The sequence below is a fragment of the Asterias amurensis genome, chromosome 16 (assembly GCF_032118995.1).
Source record: "Asterias amurensis chromosome 16, ASM3211899v1".
NCBI classification, from domain to species: Eukaryota; Metazoa; Echinodermata; class Asteroidea; order Forcipulatida; family Asteriidae; genus Asterias; species Asterias amurensis.
In genome coordinates, this window is record NC_092663.1 from 13,278,681 (window position 1) to 13,295,550 (window position 16,870).

The 16,870-nt window shown below is 36.6% G+C and overlaps 1 protein-coding gene and 1 long non-coding RNA gene across 3 annotated transcripts in view; both read right to left on the reverse strand.

The window, feature by feature from the left end:
• The window catches only part of LOC139948742 (voltage-gated inwardly rectifying potassium channel KCNH6-like), a 158,740-nt gene that overhangs the window by 133,824 nt on the left and 8,046 nt on the right, over window positions 1-16,870 (reverse strand). The gene's annotated exons all lie outside the window — the stretch shown is intronic.
• On the reverse strand, window positions 9,922-12,032 carry LOC139948744 (uncharacterized). Its single transcript, XR_011787474.1, has 2 exons — window positions 11,904-12,032; window positions 9,922-11,340 (listed from the first exon to the last, which is right to left on the reverse strand). It is a non-coding gene; the product is annotated as an uncharacterized lncRNA (long non-coding RNA).

Consider the following 16,870-nt stretch of genomic DNA (forward strand, 5'->3'; position numbering starts at 1 on the left):
CTTATTTTTAGACAATAAAATAAATTCTCAATTTTTCAGACAGTCCGCTAAATGTAGACATGATATGTGGTCCTTTAATTTAGAGCTATTTAATATTAAAACACAATTTTCCTGTTTTTTCTGAGGGCAAACAATCAAGAATCAGACTCAAATAGAAGGAACACAATTTCTGTAGGCCTATATAAAAGAGTTAAACACAAAATGCAGGCTTTGTTTTCATCAAAATAAACTAATTTTAGGTTAAATTTGAAGGCTCATTGATCACAAAGTTTTTATCAGTACCAATCCTCCACATTATAATGAAACAATCTGAAATGCTTTCAAAGTCAACGGAATAGCACTGACACGACAACCTCATTGATGCTTATTCTGGTTGCCACAACTGAAATAACCTTACACGAATAAGCATTACAGTGTAGAGAAATCATAATCATGTTCCTTTGTTCCTTTGGTTTGGCTTTTTAAGGCAGTGGACACTATTGGTAATTACTCAAAACAATTATTAGCATAAAATCTTACTTGGTAACAAGTGACGTGACGTAGTTTTCGAGAGAGAAGTAATTTTCAACTAATTTGATTTTGTGACCTCAAGTTTAGAATTTGAGGTCTCGAAATCAAGCATCTGAAAGCACACAACTTCGTGTGACAAGGGTGTTTTTTCTTTCAGTATTATCTCGCAACTTCGACAACCAATTGAGCTCAAATTTTCAAGGTTTGTTATTTTATGTTGAGATACACCAAGTGAGAAGACTGGTCTTTGATAATTACCATTATCTTCAAGTACGCGCTCATCCTCCAATCAGATTCGCAGAATGGAGTGGTGATAAAAACCTATATTGCACGGCTAATATCACTACCATGCGTCTTGTGTGTTCTTTGTCACGCGCCAAGTTTGCTTGAAGATAAATACATTATCACACGCGCGCTCGTGGAAATACGGAAAATATAGCGCTCTGCTCTCCGTATTCCACTCGCGCTTGTGTAATAACTTATAATAGTGTCCACTGTCTTTAAAACAAGATCCAACTGAACTGTCATTTTCATAGATTGGTTGTACATGCAAAGCCACAGTTATGCTATAAAGACAACAGGATGAACAACAGATTAAAATAATGAGCAACTCTTTGCAGATCTCAGAACCAACAACTTCAAGCACTTTTTATCCATCATTGATTGATATACAAATAGCTTTGAGATAACTGCATCATTGGTGGCTTTAAACTATCATTCTTACCAATGGACAAAATAAGACGTCTACCCAATGTCTACCCATGATTGTGGCTGTGCACCTACACTGTATGTATTTCAAAACGAGAGACTGGAAAGTCACTCTAAGCCATGTTACACAAGGCAATTTACTGTCAACCCGCTCCAGACAATCTCCAAAAAGAAAAGGTATTCACATAGGGAAAGTTTATGTATTTTCTCGTGGATCATTGAAGACATTGTTTCAAAAATTACTCATGTGCCACCAAAGTTGTCCTGTTGCACTCACTGCAGTTGGTTGCCTCCAAGTTGACTGCAAAAGTTGCCCAGTGTGACAAGGCCCCTTACTCTTCCAAAAGCAATGTTACAATGTACCTTAAAAATGTTTATATATATAACTCACCATAGCACTCCCAAGAAAAGGTCGACGTTGGAGATCGTTCACGAAGGCAATAAAATATTCAGGTTAACTCCTGCAAATATTCCCACACAGCAAGATTAAAAGTGTCAGTTGCAACTTTTGTGTTCAATCTCTAAAAGCGTCTTCTCTGGGCATCAGGGGAAAGGATAAGAACTCCTTCCGTCCACCTGTATTCCTCCAAGGAATTTAAAGGAAATGAAATCAATAGGGTTTCTGGCATCCTTCTCTTCGAACACACATGGATGGAAATGATGTTACCTTCAAGTTAAATTTCAAGTTGAGGTTTAAAGAAAGGTCCTTCAAAATGGCTTCCAAGGACATTTAAATCCAAAAGATTGATTTGAACGCATGTATATATGCTATAACAAGACACGAAACTTCTCACAAAGCATTAAGCTAAGCCACATGTGGTTGATGTTCCTATCATTCTGTGGTAAACTGTATCATCTGTAGTAAACTAATGAGCATCTTTGAGCCATGTTGTGCAGGAATGCAGCTAAGTTTTCTCCATCCATTATAACATATTCCATACAGCAAGATGGCTCCCACGATAAAACTAAACCCAACTCACACAGCTGAGACCAACAGGTACTGGGGATATAGTAAGCTACTGATGGGAAACTTATTGATCTCTTGTTGCCTACAAAGAATCACATTGATTTTGTCCCTTTTTCCGCGCCCTCAAAACACAATACAAACACAATTACTATTCTGTACATACCTAATAGGCTGTTTTGACAAGTACCAACCAAATAAATTGCATAATACTTGCACCTATTTCAGGGTTTAGTATAGTTTAATGAACTGGCAAGTGGGACCAGTCAGATGTTTATCTATTGTCCTGAATGTTATCAATATTGTATGTTTTCTTTAAGACGATTAGCTAACAACTTCATCTGTAAAGAATTTGAATCTAAAAGGTAGAATTGGAAAAAACGAAGTCACAGGTTCCTACCTCAAAATTGAAAGGTTCCAGGCTAGGTGGTGTCTGGGTGGGCATAATTAGGGTTGGGTTATGAGCCTGGGGTGGTTGAAGTGTGAGACAACAAAATACAAACTTAAACTAGCCAGTAAGGATGACTGAGAGAAAAATTTACTGCAGCGATTGTTGTAATATTTTAACATTAAGCCTTTACATTTTTGTAACCTCAGCGAACTTGTAAATAAATATGGTTGTAAACAAATTATCCTTACCTCCTTATAGTAGCAAACAGCCAACTTTTTTTTTTTTCTTTTTCTTTTTTTTTTTTAGGGGGGGGGGGGGGGGGGTGGGTCAATTTGGGAAACATTAGACTCATACCTGAGTACAGGCTTGGTAAATATTCAGCAGAAATGACCATATTTCTGTATGCAGCCATAGTTTCTGCAACTATAATTTGCAGTTTCTATGAAAAAGGGTATTTATTTGCAGCATATAATGCTTGGCATAATGCTTGGCTCTTTAAATATGTACATGGCACAGTAGAGTTATCGTATCCAAGATGGAGGGATCAATACAAAAACTTTCTTTATTTTCATCTCAATCAACTTCCCATATTAATTAAAAATGTGGCGATTTTTCCCGAGACCTGCAAGTTCTAAAGTTTGATGTCACCAAACTTTCAATAACATCAAGTTATGATCCACATCGATGCCTATGTCTACTGTGATACTTTCCCGAGGTCTCTGAAGAAATCATAGACATATATACTCTGCAGTTTACCCTGGTGAGATACGAAGCCACGCAACTCAAGAAAAGAATGTAGACACTCAACTAGACAACCATAAGTGCCCAGTAGCTAGAGGCAGTTTGAATCCTATATTTTAGCAATGGGTACCGCAATGGTTGAACATACATGTAAAAATCTAGAAGGGTGATGGCATGATTATGCAAACACAAATTCCACTGCTTATTTTAACGACCATTGCCACACTCATTCTGATCCTCGTAAAAATAAGGACAAATATCATTATGGCAGGGTACCCTTATCTTTTTAGACACACATGTCAATGTACCATGGCAAGGACAAATGAGTTAAAAATAAAGCTGAAATAATAAAACACAAAAAATGTGGACATGACTTTAAAGGCAGTGGACACTACTGGTATTACTCAAAATAATTATCAGCATAAAACCTTACTTGGTAACGAGTATTCGGAAGAGGTTGATAGTATAAAACATTGTGAGAAACAGCTCCCTCTAAAGTGGCGTAGTTTTCGAGAAAGAAGTAATTTTCCACGAATTTGATTCTGAGACCTCAAGTTTAGAATTTGAGGTCTGGACATCCAGCATCTAAAAGCACACACCTTTGTGTGACAAGGGTATTTTTTCGTTCATAGTTATCTCCCAACTCCGACAATAAATCAAGCTCAAATTTTCACAGGTTTGCTATTTTATGCATATGTTGAGATACACCAAGAGAGAAGACTGGTCTCTGACAATTACCAATAGCGTCCACAGTCTTTAAAGCATTTTCCATAATTCAAGTGAGATTGAAATAAATTTTCACAGATGTACACACAACTTAGGCCTATTTAGAATAAAATGCTCTGTGCAAAAATGTTCTGTCTTCAAATTATGTAATTTTTTGAAAATCTGGTAAATCAACTAAATTTTATCTCCCATGAAATACTGATGAATGCAAGCAATACATTATGTTTAGTTTAGGGTAACATCATGATGTGGGTATCAATTTTGCTGGGTAGATTATGTTCTTTTGAGAACTTTTCTTGCTTTATTTTTCAGTATTTGGGAAACTTATCAGTTGTCCTGCTTTTGGACTACTACCTGGACGGAAGGTAGGAAGTTGGCCAGGACAACTACTTTAGCTTCAGTGGATTGTGGGGACTTAACGCTATTCAACTTCATTGCCATGGAGTGAGTTCTTAATTGATCTCAACAATTCTAATAGCTTTGGTACTTAGCTTTTAAAAATATTCCTGTAAAATATTCAAGACATTCTAATCAAGCACAGAGTATTGAAAAGAATTCTTAGTTCAACAAGAGACAGTTCATAGAAAACACACATAATTACAGGGTTTGGGTACTTTTTGTACGACACAAAACACAAAAGTCCACAGATTTACAATAAACTTACATGGTTTAAAGATAATTAATGATAAACGAGAGCTTCCCTTAAAACATTACTTGCTGAAGTGCTGTTGGTCGTCGAAGTTGTCAGATAATAATGAAAGAAAAACACCCTTGTCACACGAAGTTGTGTGCTTTCAGATGCTTGATTTCAGGGTCCCTTAAATTCTAAATCTGAGGTCTCAAAATCAAATTCGTGGAAAATAACTTCCTTCTCGAAAACTACGTCACTTCAGTGGGAGCTGTTTCTCACAATGTTTTATACTATCAACCTCTTCCGAATACTTGTTACCAAGTAAGGTTTTATGATAATAATTATTTTGAGTAATTACCAGTCCACTGTCTTTCAGTACATCATAAAAATATCAGGGTTTTTTTTTAATCTCAACAATTTACTGGTTGTGATTTGTTTACATGGAGATGCAATAAACCTTGGATATACAAAAATAAAAAGGCATATTAACCTTCTCTTACCATTAATTCCCTTCATCAATAGACACTAAATACAGTAAGCTGCAAATGGAGGCTTATGAAATGGTCTATTAAAGCTAATGAGGATTCATTCATTCATTTATTCATCATCTATTCATTTATTCATTCCGCAGGATAAAAACATTGAGAAAACAAATCAGGCTTTGTGGCGTAAAATTTTTACCAGAGCAGAATTATTTTTCAAGACCAGAATATAAATGAGAAAGAACTTTCCAAAAAGTTTATTTCATGTGAACTGTTTTCATTTTGATCAATCACTGAGAGAAGATAGAACTCGTTTGTTTTATGCTCAACACAGAATCAAGGTCTTATCAGACTCAAAGTCAACATTTGAACATAACTTCTTTAACTTAAAGATTATACACAGTGTGGTATTATTATTATTCAATTGAAAAACAGAAGACCGCTGGACTTGTTCCGTCCTGATATTTAACTCATTGGCAGCATGCACAGGCATAAGGTCCAGTGTAAAATTTGAACCCTGTTTTTCAGTCGGTTGTAACAGTTCGTCAAACAGAACTAATTCTTTAGAGAATTAATAATGAGCCTCAGCCTTCATCTTGTTTAAAGACACTGGACACTATTGGTAATTGTCACAGACTAGTCTTCACAGTTGGTGTATCTCAACATGCATAAAATAACAAACCTGTGATTTGTGAAAACTTGAGCTCAATCGGTCATCAAATTTGCGAGATAATAATGAAAGAAAAAAACACCCTTGTTGCACCATGGTCACACGAAGGTCTCAAAATCAAATTCGTGGAAAATAACTTCTTTCTCGAAAACTACGCCACTTCAGAGGGAGCTGTTTCTCACATTGTTTTATACTATCAACCTCTCCCCATTCCTCGTAATCAAGAAAGGTTTTATGCTAATAACTATTTTAAGTAATTACCAATAGTGTCCACTGCCTTTAAGTTAACCTGGCACACAAACCGAAAGGAGAAGAATGATATGAGTTTGATAATCATTGAGCTTTTTTTTTACATGTTTAGCTTTTAGTGGTCTTTACCCCATCACTGAAAACACTCATTCATGCTGCAAGAATTCCTCTTTAAGATATATGCTCTACATTCCCCGGATAAATTTAAAATAATTGGACCCACTAAACCTTTACAACTCCACTTTTTCTTTGAAATTGCAAGTGATCATCTGAAAAAAATTGTCTTACATCGTTCCGCTCATGGGACAAGTTGACGTCATGACAAACAAGATCACTAATTTAAATTGACCAACATAAGAGAGTAGTTAGTCATAGCAGTAATGATAATGAATCACGCTAATGTATTGTGTGTTTTAATTAGGTGGTGTTCACCTACTTTGTATGCCTCCCATTTGATTATAATGTATTGCAGAAAGGGCAATGCTCATTAAAAATGACCAGACAAACGCTTTGCATAAACATACGTGCACACTTAAATATAATACATGCATGTACATTATAAGCCTATAGGATAATTGGCACTCAGAATTTACAAAAGAAACATTTTAAAAGCTTATTCTAATTTGTTGGTACATCTTCAGATAGGATATTATATTATATCAAATACTATAAACCACATGGGAAACTGACTGGGTAACTTTTAAATGATTTGAGGTTGATCAGAGAAATATTTAATTTTATTTCAGTAAGACTCGAACCAATAACCTTCGGCTTACGTTAAAACTTGCCGACGCTCTACCAACTGAGCTATCTAGCCCAATTTTTGCGTTCTTACTCTTTTGTCAAGTTTTCTTTTTTATCAATCCCCAAATCATTTAAAATTTACCCAGTCAGTTTCCCTTGTAGTTGTTTGATATTTGACAAAAAGAAAGAGTTTAACCAGCAACAGACCAACATATTTTTAAAAAGAAAGTTCTTGTGGAGAAGACCTTTTTCTCAATCTGACACACACTTTGGAGTTGAACTATTGAAAAAACAACCTCCTGATTAATGTTCCACCGCTTAAGCAACTGAGGTATCTAGTCCCATAATGGCGATCTCCCTATTACAGGCGCACAACAAAATGTTGTTAAGAATAAACTATAAACAATAGTAAACTTGGGGGTACATTTATGTAATAATTCTCTTTTAAATACACTGGACACTATTAGTAATTGTCTAAGAACAGTCTTCCCACTTGGTGTGTCTCAACATATGCATAAAATAACAAACCCGTGAAAATTTGAGCTAAATCGTTTGTTGCGAGATAATAATGAAAGAAAAAACACCTTTGTCACACGAAGTTGTGTGCTTTCAGACGCTTGATTTCGAGACCTCAAATTCTAAATCTGAGGTCTCCAAATCAAATTCGTGGAAAATTAGTTCTTTCTAAAAAACTATGTTACATCAGAGGGAGCCGTTTCTCACCTTGTTTTATACTATCAACAGCTCCCCATTACTTGTTACCAGTTACAGTTTTATGCTAATAATTATGTTGAGAAATTACCAGTAATGTCGACTGCCTTTACGGGAGGGTATCTATAGACTCTGAAAAGAGCAGGTTTGGTCTTGACAGTACTCCCCACATCTTCAGGAGAAATGCTATTCCTAAATGTTGACAGTTCAATCATCTTTGTTTTAGGATTGCAATTGGTTTGAACTTCTTTAATCAGTGAACCTTCAGAGTTTAGAATATGAACACAGCCCCCTGTCTATGACAAAATCAATGTTCTGTAACACTGTCACTGTGAATGGTAAGACAAATGATCTGTATGTTTAATTATGGTACAATTATAGGAATGAGTTTAAAGGAACACGTTGCCTTCGGACTGCGCTTTGTTGGGCGTTTTTGGGCTATGACAAGCGTTTGATGTAAAATGATTACGGTTGGAAAGATGTTAAAAAAGTAGAATATAATGATCTACACAAACATGCCTTAGAATTGCTTCACTTTTGCTAACTTTCTCGAAACAAAACGCTCCGCCATTTATGGGGGTCAAGATTTTGACTCCCATAAATGGCCGCCAAATTCACTAGTCTTATTTCCAGTCGCAGCCGTTGAACTATACGACTGAGCAATTATTAACAATTTTACGAACCCATTTGTATCTATCTCTTCCTCCATGGTTACTCCAACAACAAAAAAAAACAGTTCATGAACAAAAATAAAAGGGCCTACGTTGAATTAACTTTTTATTAATCTATCTAAGCAGCAAGTTCAGCCCACGTCCCGGGGCCGAGCGGCTGCCGTCCAGCGGGCCATCATCCCCCGCGGCCAGACCTCCCCAGACGCAGTGAACTCCCCGTTCTTGCTCGTACGATGTAGGATTTTAGCGGGGCCAGTCTAGTAATGCGAACACTTTGTACACGAAAGAATGTCTAGTACCCGTATACTAACTAGCGAGTGGAGTTGAAAATGGACGTGTCATGACCTCCCACACCAAAACTACAGCTAGAGAATTCATCCTCTCAATAATAAAACATCTGCTCAGACATGTCAGAGGCGTTTACCGTGTAAGTATAGTATGCAATTGCGAGTCACATAGGCCTATACCCCACAGTTCGTTTTTAGATGCAAAATTACAGGGACTTTACTTCTCTGTCCTTTCTCTATGCTGTTTGCAAGTACATGTAGAGTCACAGGGCAACAGGAAAGTGGTGTCTATTACTAATACTAGTCCATCGCCATAGGATAGATGATGTCACTTGTCTTATTTGCCATACATTCATTATTTTATAAAATAATGTTTATGTCTATTATGGGGATGTAATTCCTTGACCTTGGTCTTGGACAGTACTATTTGAGGTAGCTCCTGTTTACATTGCTCAGAATCATTTGACAGCAAAATTTATGGTGCGATGCATCTGAACAGGGAGCACATACTGCAAATGGTAGTTGGCAAGGAAAGCTAAAATAAATTAATACTCTTGTCCACAAAAATGAAGCTTCCATAGGTCCTTTTCAAAACCACGGCATCGGCTATGGATTCGGCTTCAGACTCCGTCCCCTTGTCTGAATCCCTACGCAAAGCACGCACAGTATTGTCAAAACATCTGCGGGGCCAAGCTAGCCCGAGCTGAATTCAAAGCCAAAGCCGGGGTTTCGAAAAGGGCCATAGTCTAGAAAACTCTTTTCAAAAATTACAAAACAAAATCAGAAACGGGGAACAATTTTATTATTTTGTAACATTTTTGTATTGATACTTGATTCCCAGGTCACAGTGAAAGTTGGCTGGTGATGTGATTATTGAAGCCGGTATGGACAAGAAAGAGTACACGTACATCAAAGAAGTTTTCCAAGCACGGTTAGATGACAACCAGCTTCTTCGCAGGACAGGAAAACTCTGCTAATTAGGCCTGGGCGACCAGTGAAAATTACTAATCGACTAGTCGCACCTCCATCCAATAGTTGCGACTACGACACTAGTCGCAACAAAATTTTAATTATCACGATGCACTGCACAATATAGTCTAATTCAAGCGGAAAAGACAGAAGATTTGTGTCACTGATGTCTGATTGTGTTCTGTAAGTAAATTATGTTGTCATGAATAGTCATGAGCGACTAAATTTGTTCACCAAACAGGTAGACGCAATTTTTTTAAAACTATTTTTGTAGCACGTTTAACCGAATAGTTGAAAACAATAGTCGCGACTCGACTCAGGATTCAATAGTTGGAGTGCGACACTAGTCGCCCAGGCTTACCGCTAATGGTGCAAGGATAGCCTCTACCCGCAGCCGCCATCCCCACCCCCCCCCCCCCCATACCACCACCACTACTACCAACAGAACTTGTAGCAAAACACAAATCCAGATTTTCCACTTCTTAAATTTAATTTCCATGTAACTTTCCACAATTTGGCTACAAAATTGTCTGTACAGGTGTGCATAAGATATAAGGTCAGTGCATTATTAGCATTATTGGCAAGTTCCAGAGTTTGTATATAATTAAAGAGAATCTTTGTCACAAATTAATAGGAACTTTATAAAAAAAATATGGACAATTTATTGAATGTTTTTACAATTCACAGCAGTACACGATGTATTTGCAAACATTAATTAAATTTGTCCTTTGCCAAAGAACACTATAGTCCCATGCAGTATCCTTAGTAATAGTTGGTGTATCTCCTCAATATTTATGCATACAATAATAAACCTGTGACAATTTGGGCTAAATTTGGCAATATAAGCTGCAAGAAACGGTGAAAGAAAAACACCATTGCAATATAGAAACAAGTCCTTTGACATGCCTCTCATCATGTAGACTTTATCAAGTGAGTTTAATGATCACAAATTAGTAATTACCAACATTTAAGGTATAAAGTCCCTTTAGAGAGACCAATGCCTTAGATCGAGTGATTTTGTTGTAAAATGCATATGGTTAGAAAGAATGTTTTAAAAGTAGAATAGAATGATCAACACAAGTATGACTTGAAATTCGGTGGTTTCCCTTTAAAACTTTTACTTATTCGAACTAACATGGTCTGCTAGTCAACAATATGACTAATTCTAAAACATCATTCTGACCATGCATTTCATAACAGGCATGTGGTTTGAAATCAAAATATACTTGCAAGGGTTAAGGTTAAAAATTTGAAATGGCACTGTGTTTATCAAACTTGTTGCATCTATGATCCATGTCTCTTTATGAATACAGAATAAAGATATTTCAGATAAGTTTATTTGAATACAGATTGTTTATGTTTTTGTATTTGTTGATCTAGTGTGTTTTTTGTTACAAAATATCGAAATCTCAAATAAATAATACAATAAATATGATGATTGTATAAACAATTGGCCATGTACTTCAAATTAAACTTAATCATATTATGTCGTTGTGATGAAAACAAACTCTGCTCACATCACATTCAATGATTTGTTGACATAAGTAATGTGCAAAAGAAAATAATAAGTTGAAATATTGACATGTGTTAATTTAGGAATAAGAATCTACTTGTTGAAAACAGGAAATATTGCCATTTGTAAAACCTGTTTTGCATAAATCATGTGTACATGACAGTTGAAACTATCTGGAAATATATCCCTGATTTTACAAACAGTAACTAGGTAGTGTTCCTCTATTTCCATTCTGACACAACACATGTTGTCTGTGAAGGCTGGCTGGGTGGCAAAGTCATTTGTTGTGTACATCATGCTCCCCTGGTGTACATGTCATTCCTGTGATGTCGTGCCAACTCTAATGGTGGTCCAGAACAAGGTGCCTCAAGATCTTTTCAAATATAAACACAAACATTTTTGAAACAATTAACAAAATAAAAATTGGTTATTTGTACATGTACATGGAATATAAAACCCATGCACTTGATGTTGATTCATTAAAGTGACACTTTTGCAAATATTACCTACCTGCAGCCGATTTCACGAAACTTTACGCAACTGCGTGAGTCCACTTGCGCAATTTTAATGGCGCAAGTTGCTCCATAAACGTTGCACAAGTGGACTTACGCAGTTGCGTAAAGTTTTGTAAAATTGGCTGCTGGTCAAAGACATGATGTTATTAAAATTTGGGATGTGGCTGTTCAGTGTAAAGTTTTTTGGTAATGCAACGTTGGCGAAGGAGGCTGTTTACAAGTAACTACAATGAATGAAAGCTTAAATTTGTGTTTCCTTATTAAATGTTTGTTTACACATTTACTTTGTTTCCTTTTTTTTTTTGGGGGGGGGCGGACAGATCAAAATATCATATAACAAAACTGGACTGCTTTGACAGTACATGTGTATATTGTTATACATGCACATGCCATTGACAGTATGAAATAATCAGTCTCTTACTGCCGAGTTTGAGAAGCATTCATCCGGCCTTTGTTTGCAGCATGACCTCTCCTGTTGTGTTGGCATCTCCCTACAGTTGGTACAAACACACCAGCTTGGTTGGGTTTGATGAGGTCTCCAAGATGTTTATTTAAGTCCTGGCATCTGCTCACATAGTACCTTCAACAAGAAATTCATAACCATTGATATAACTTATTAGTTCTCGACAATTTTATTTTTTATTGTTTGAAAGGTCACACTTCTTTGAAAGAATTAGGGTACGAGTTGACTTGGGTACAATATTTTGGGTAAACTGTTAAAAATATACAAAAAACATTTAATAAATCTGTACTATTTAGTATTTTTAAAACGTATTTCTACAATTTTTACAAAAGTCCTCCCCATCCCAGCCAGATAAACGACTCTTTTAATTGTAGCATCAAAGTAAATTAGGGTAAATTATGCCAAGTCATTAGGACGCTGGACACTCGATTCAAATCCCCACCCCTATCTATGCACCGAGTGAATAGATCTACAAAATTACATGTAAACTAGTCATAGTACATGTACATTTATGTACTCTCACAACTCAGTGTTGCGGCTGTCATGGCTGTGAATTTACGTGTCATGTCCACAATAATAACTAACAATAACATTGCATTGGGTATAAACAATCACGGTCCGTTCTCTCTCTCTCGTCGGCTAGTCCATGTCCCACTACATTATTCTTACCCTGATTGGCGAGGTGTCCGTTCCTTCTTTTTGGACGTGTCTTCAATCATCTCTTTGCGTAGAGCAATGAGCTGAATCTGTGTTTTTCGGCGATCCATTTTGACAACAAAATGGTGTGTTTACATTTCACACAACGTCGTATGGTAGAGAACGGTATGTTACCTCGTGTTCTTCTGGTAGGTTTATCAGGCCATTGGCTACGGCGCCAGCCTAACTGCTGTGCATCGCGCATAAACGGACGATCGTTTTGACGGCTTGAAAAACGTATATATTTCGCGGGCCATGTTTCGGGGTCAGAGGTCAGTGTTTGTTTTTTTTAATTACCATTCACTAATTACAACACATTAAATGTGTTTTATTGCAAGAACAACTCTTAATAAGTATTAGGAACACCCTCAAACGTGAAATTTTGTGAAATCTGAAGGCAACGTGTTCCTTTAAGTAAATAACAAGCTTGGCCTCACAACACTACACCAGATGGATTTTATAAACAAAACCAATCTGCCCAGGGCTACATATGTTTATAGGCCTACTTAAGGTAGCATAGACTTGTCCTAGATTCTAACCGCACAAAACATATTATTAACAGGTTGTTTTAAAAGGCAGTGGACACTATTGGTAATTAATCAAAATAATTATTAGCATAAAACCTTACTTGGTGATGAGTAATGGGGAGAGGTTGATAGTATAAAACGTTGTGAGAAACCGCTCCCTCTGAAGTGACGTAGTTTTCGAGAAAGAAGTAATTTCCACGAATTTGATTTCGAGACCTCAAGTTTAGAATTTGAGGTCTCGAAATCAAGCATCTGAAAGCACACAACTTCATGTGACAAGGGTGTTCTTTTCTTTCATAGTTATCTCGCAACTCTGACGACCAATTAAGCTCTGATTTTCACAGGCTTGTTATTTTATGCATGTGTTGAGAAGACTGGTCTTTGACAATTACCAATAGTGTCCACTGTCTTAAAGAAAAATAGCATAAAAAGAAAAAAACCATCCATCACCAGAAAGGAAGGAATTTCAGACATTGTACACCACATATTTTTCCAGAGTGATTATTACAGAAAACAGCTGAATTGATGATACATTAATCAAACCATGGAACTCCATAATCAAAATGTGCAGATTGCACAGGCCGACTGTACTTTAGATGACAAATTAATGATATGGATATGTTTTGACTGTACTTTTTTAAATGAACTTTTTAATTCTCAATTATGAGATGACTGCTTCAGGATCTTCAACTCAATTTTTTACAATTTGACAGATGATGTACCGGTATTATACTGAAAAAAATTCAAAACAGAAACAAAGGAGGACAATTTAGTTCGGAACAGATTAAGAACAATTTCGTTTGGTTTAGAATCGGTCATATCAGTTGATTTATAATTATGCCAGGACCATTCATTTCCCCTGTACAAGAGGGAGCTGAAGGGAACTGAAATTCAAGATCTAAATCTTTTTTTTTTTCCAGGGATTCTAGTGTAATCCCCAATTTCAGCTCATCAAATGTTTCTTTTTACAAGCAAGTATTATGAGAGATCTATAGGCTGCAATCATTTTGTTTACAGTGGGGGGGGGAAAGTCTAAGACACCAGGGCCCAATTTCACAAATTTGCTAAGAATGAAATTTCTTCCCTGATAAAAACAGGATTACCAGCCAAATTTTCATTTGTTGCATAGTGCTTGTTACTGGTATTCAGGTATTGTTTGCTTATCCTGAAAATCACATGAAAATTTGGTTAGTAAACCTGTTTTTATCGAGGAAGAAATTTCATGCTTAGCAAATTTTTGTGCTTAGCAGCTCTATGAAATTGGGCCCAGGCTGATTATTGGCCGTTGATTACAACCAAGGTTTGACAAATTCATCATCAAGACATTCCATATTTTCTCAGAAGAGAAAACGACAAATTTTAAACTTTGAAACTTTATAGATCGTGTTCTTTTTATTTTTGTTCCATTCTTGTATTGTAACAAGTTCTTTGGTGCCTGTGTAAAAGTTTTGAGCTACAAGCCCTACAGTCATGTTTATTCCTCCCTGATTGGAGCCCTGCTACTAGGGACGACTAATACCTGTTTCCCAAACTCCCAGCCCACCGGAGTAATTATGTGTATTTATTATGCACTTCACAAACCGAGTAGACCCCTCAAAGCGCCTTACAGTATTATTACCCCTGTCAGTCAGTGTCAGGCCCTCTGCCTCTACCTATGGGATGGTATGTCAGTCTCCTGACGATGACTAGGACAAGCTAGTCGAAACAATAAGACTAATTAAAGCTGTTATACATGTTTGGTACAGAAAAAAAAGTTCACAGATTTACAAATGATTTACAGGGTTTACAGAAGTTAATGGTGAAAGACTTCTCTTGAAATATTACTCCATGAAATGCTTTACTTTTAGAGAAAACATTAAAACAATATCAATTCTTGATAGCGAGAATTACGGATTTATTTTAAACACATGTCATGACACGGCGAAACGTGCGGTAACAAGAGTGGGTTTTGACCGATTGAGCCTAAATTTTCACAGGTTTGTTATTTTATATTTAAGTTGTGACACACGAAGTGTGGGACTTGAACAATACTGTTTACCGAAAGTGTATAATGGCTTTAAGAAACACACTCCATCCTCTACATCCACTAAAGTTTAAGTAGTATTCCCAGCTGATTTTCTACCTTCCACCCGGGTAGTAGTTAAAAAGCAGGATAGTGCTTTTCAGAAATGAGAAGTCTCCAGAATTCCAAAAATCTACTTAAAAACACAAGACTAAGAGACTTATACGGTTGTAAGTTTATTGGCCCGATGCTAAAATCACTGGCCTAATCAGGCTTGCAGTCCAGTGTTTAAAGCAGAGGACACTATTGGTAACTACCGAAAATATTTATTGGTATAAAACCTTACTTGGTAACGGGAGTAATGGGGAGAGGTTGGTAGTATAAAACATTGTGAGAAACGCTCCCTCTGAAGTGGAGTAGTTATTGAGAATTTAAGGTCTCGAAATCAAGCATCTAAACGCACATACATGTACATGTAACTTCGTTTGACAAGGGTGGTTTTTTTTTCTTCTTTTCTTTTATTATTATCTCGCAACTTCGACGACCGATTGAGCTCAAATTTTCACAGGTCTCCTGAATTAAAAAAATCTACTTAAAAACACAAGACTAAAAGACTTATACGGTTGTAAGTTTACTGGCCTGATGCTAAAATCACTGGCCTCATCGGGCTTGCAGTCCAGTGTTTAAGGCAGAGGACACTATTGGTAATTATTATCTCGCAACTTCGACGACCGATTGAGCTCAAATTTTCACAGGTGTGTTTTTTTATGCATATGTTGAGATACAGCAAGTGAGCTGGTCTTTGACAATTACCAACAGTGTCCAGTGTTTTTAATATTGAGCTCTGAGGAGGGTTATTGGACTATGCCTCAGTAGCTAATAGAATCAATGAGTGATGACCAACTAGCATCAACCAACAATTCTGTTTTGATATAAAACAGACTGTACTTTTACAAGCAGGCGTGCATGTTTACCCTTCACTTGAAAGACTGGAATCCTGTCTGACATTCAACTTAAAAGGTCCATGGTTCAAATTCAATCACTGAAGACGGATCACTTTTTGGCCAGTTAGTAAACACATGTTTGACCACTTTGTTTACAATGTGTTCACAACCTGTTATTTCACACATTTCTCACATGACCAAGATCAAAGCATATAAAAGACTAAAGGCCCGGTCACAAAGGCCTCGACAACAAGAACGAAAATGAGAGCGTTTACATGTCATGCCCTCGATTGGATAAATAAGCATGCACGCATTCAGCGCTGAGCGACTCAACCAATAGAATGCGTTCTCTTTGCGTTTTTGTCGTTATCATTAACCTTATCGCCGCAGCATGACCATGCCTTAAGCAATGTGGTCTCCACTTAGCACAATCCATACATGTATCTGGACCAAGATTAGGGGGGCTGGGTAACCGAGTATCCGGGTAGCCCAAAACAGACGTCAATATTTTTATCCATTTTATCGGTTCCATTACTCCAAACTTGAGGTGAAATTTCAAAATCGTACGAGTCAGTTAGAAGACTTTTAAAAAAATTTCACAACATTCTAGATGAATAATAAAAAGGATAAACATAACCTAAAATGTTCTAGCATATCTCGGTCTTTATGATGCTAAAATGAAGCAATACGAGTGAGTTTGTCATTTTTTTGATGCAATTTCCCCAGTTTGAATGTGTACCTACTCACACCCCCACA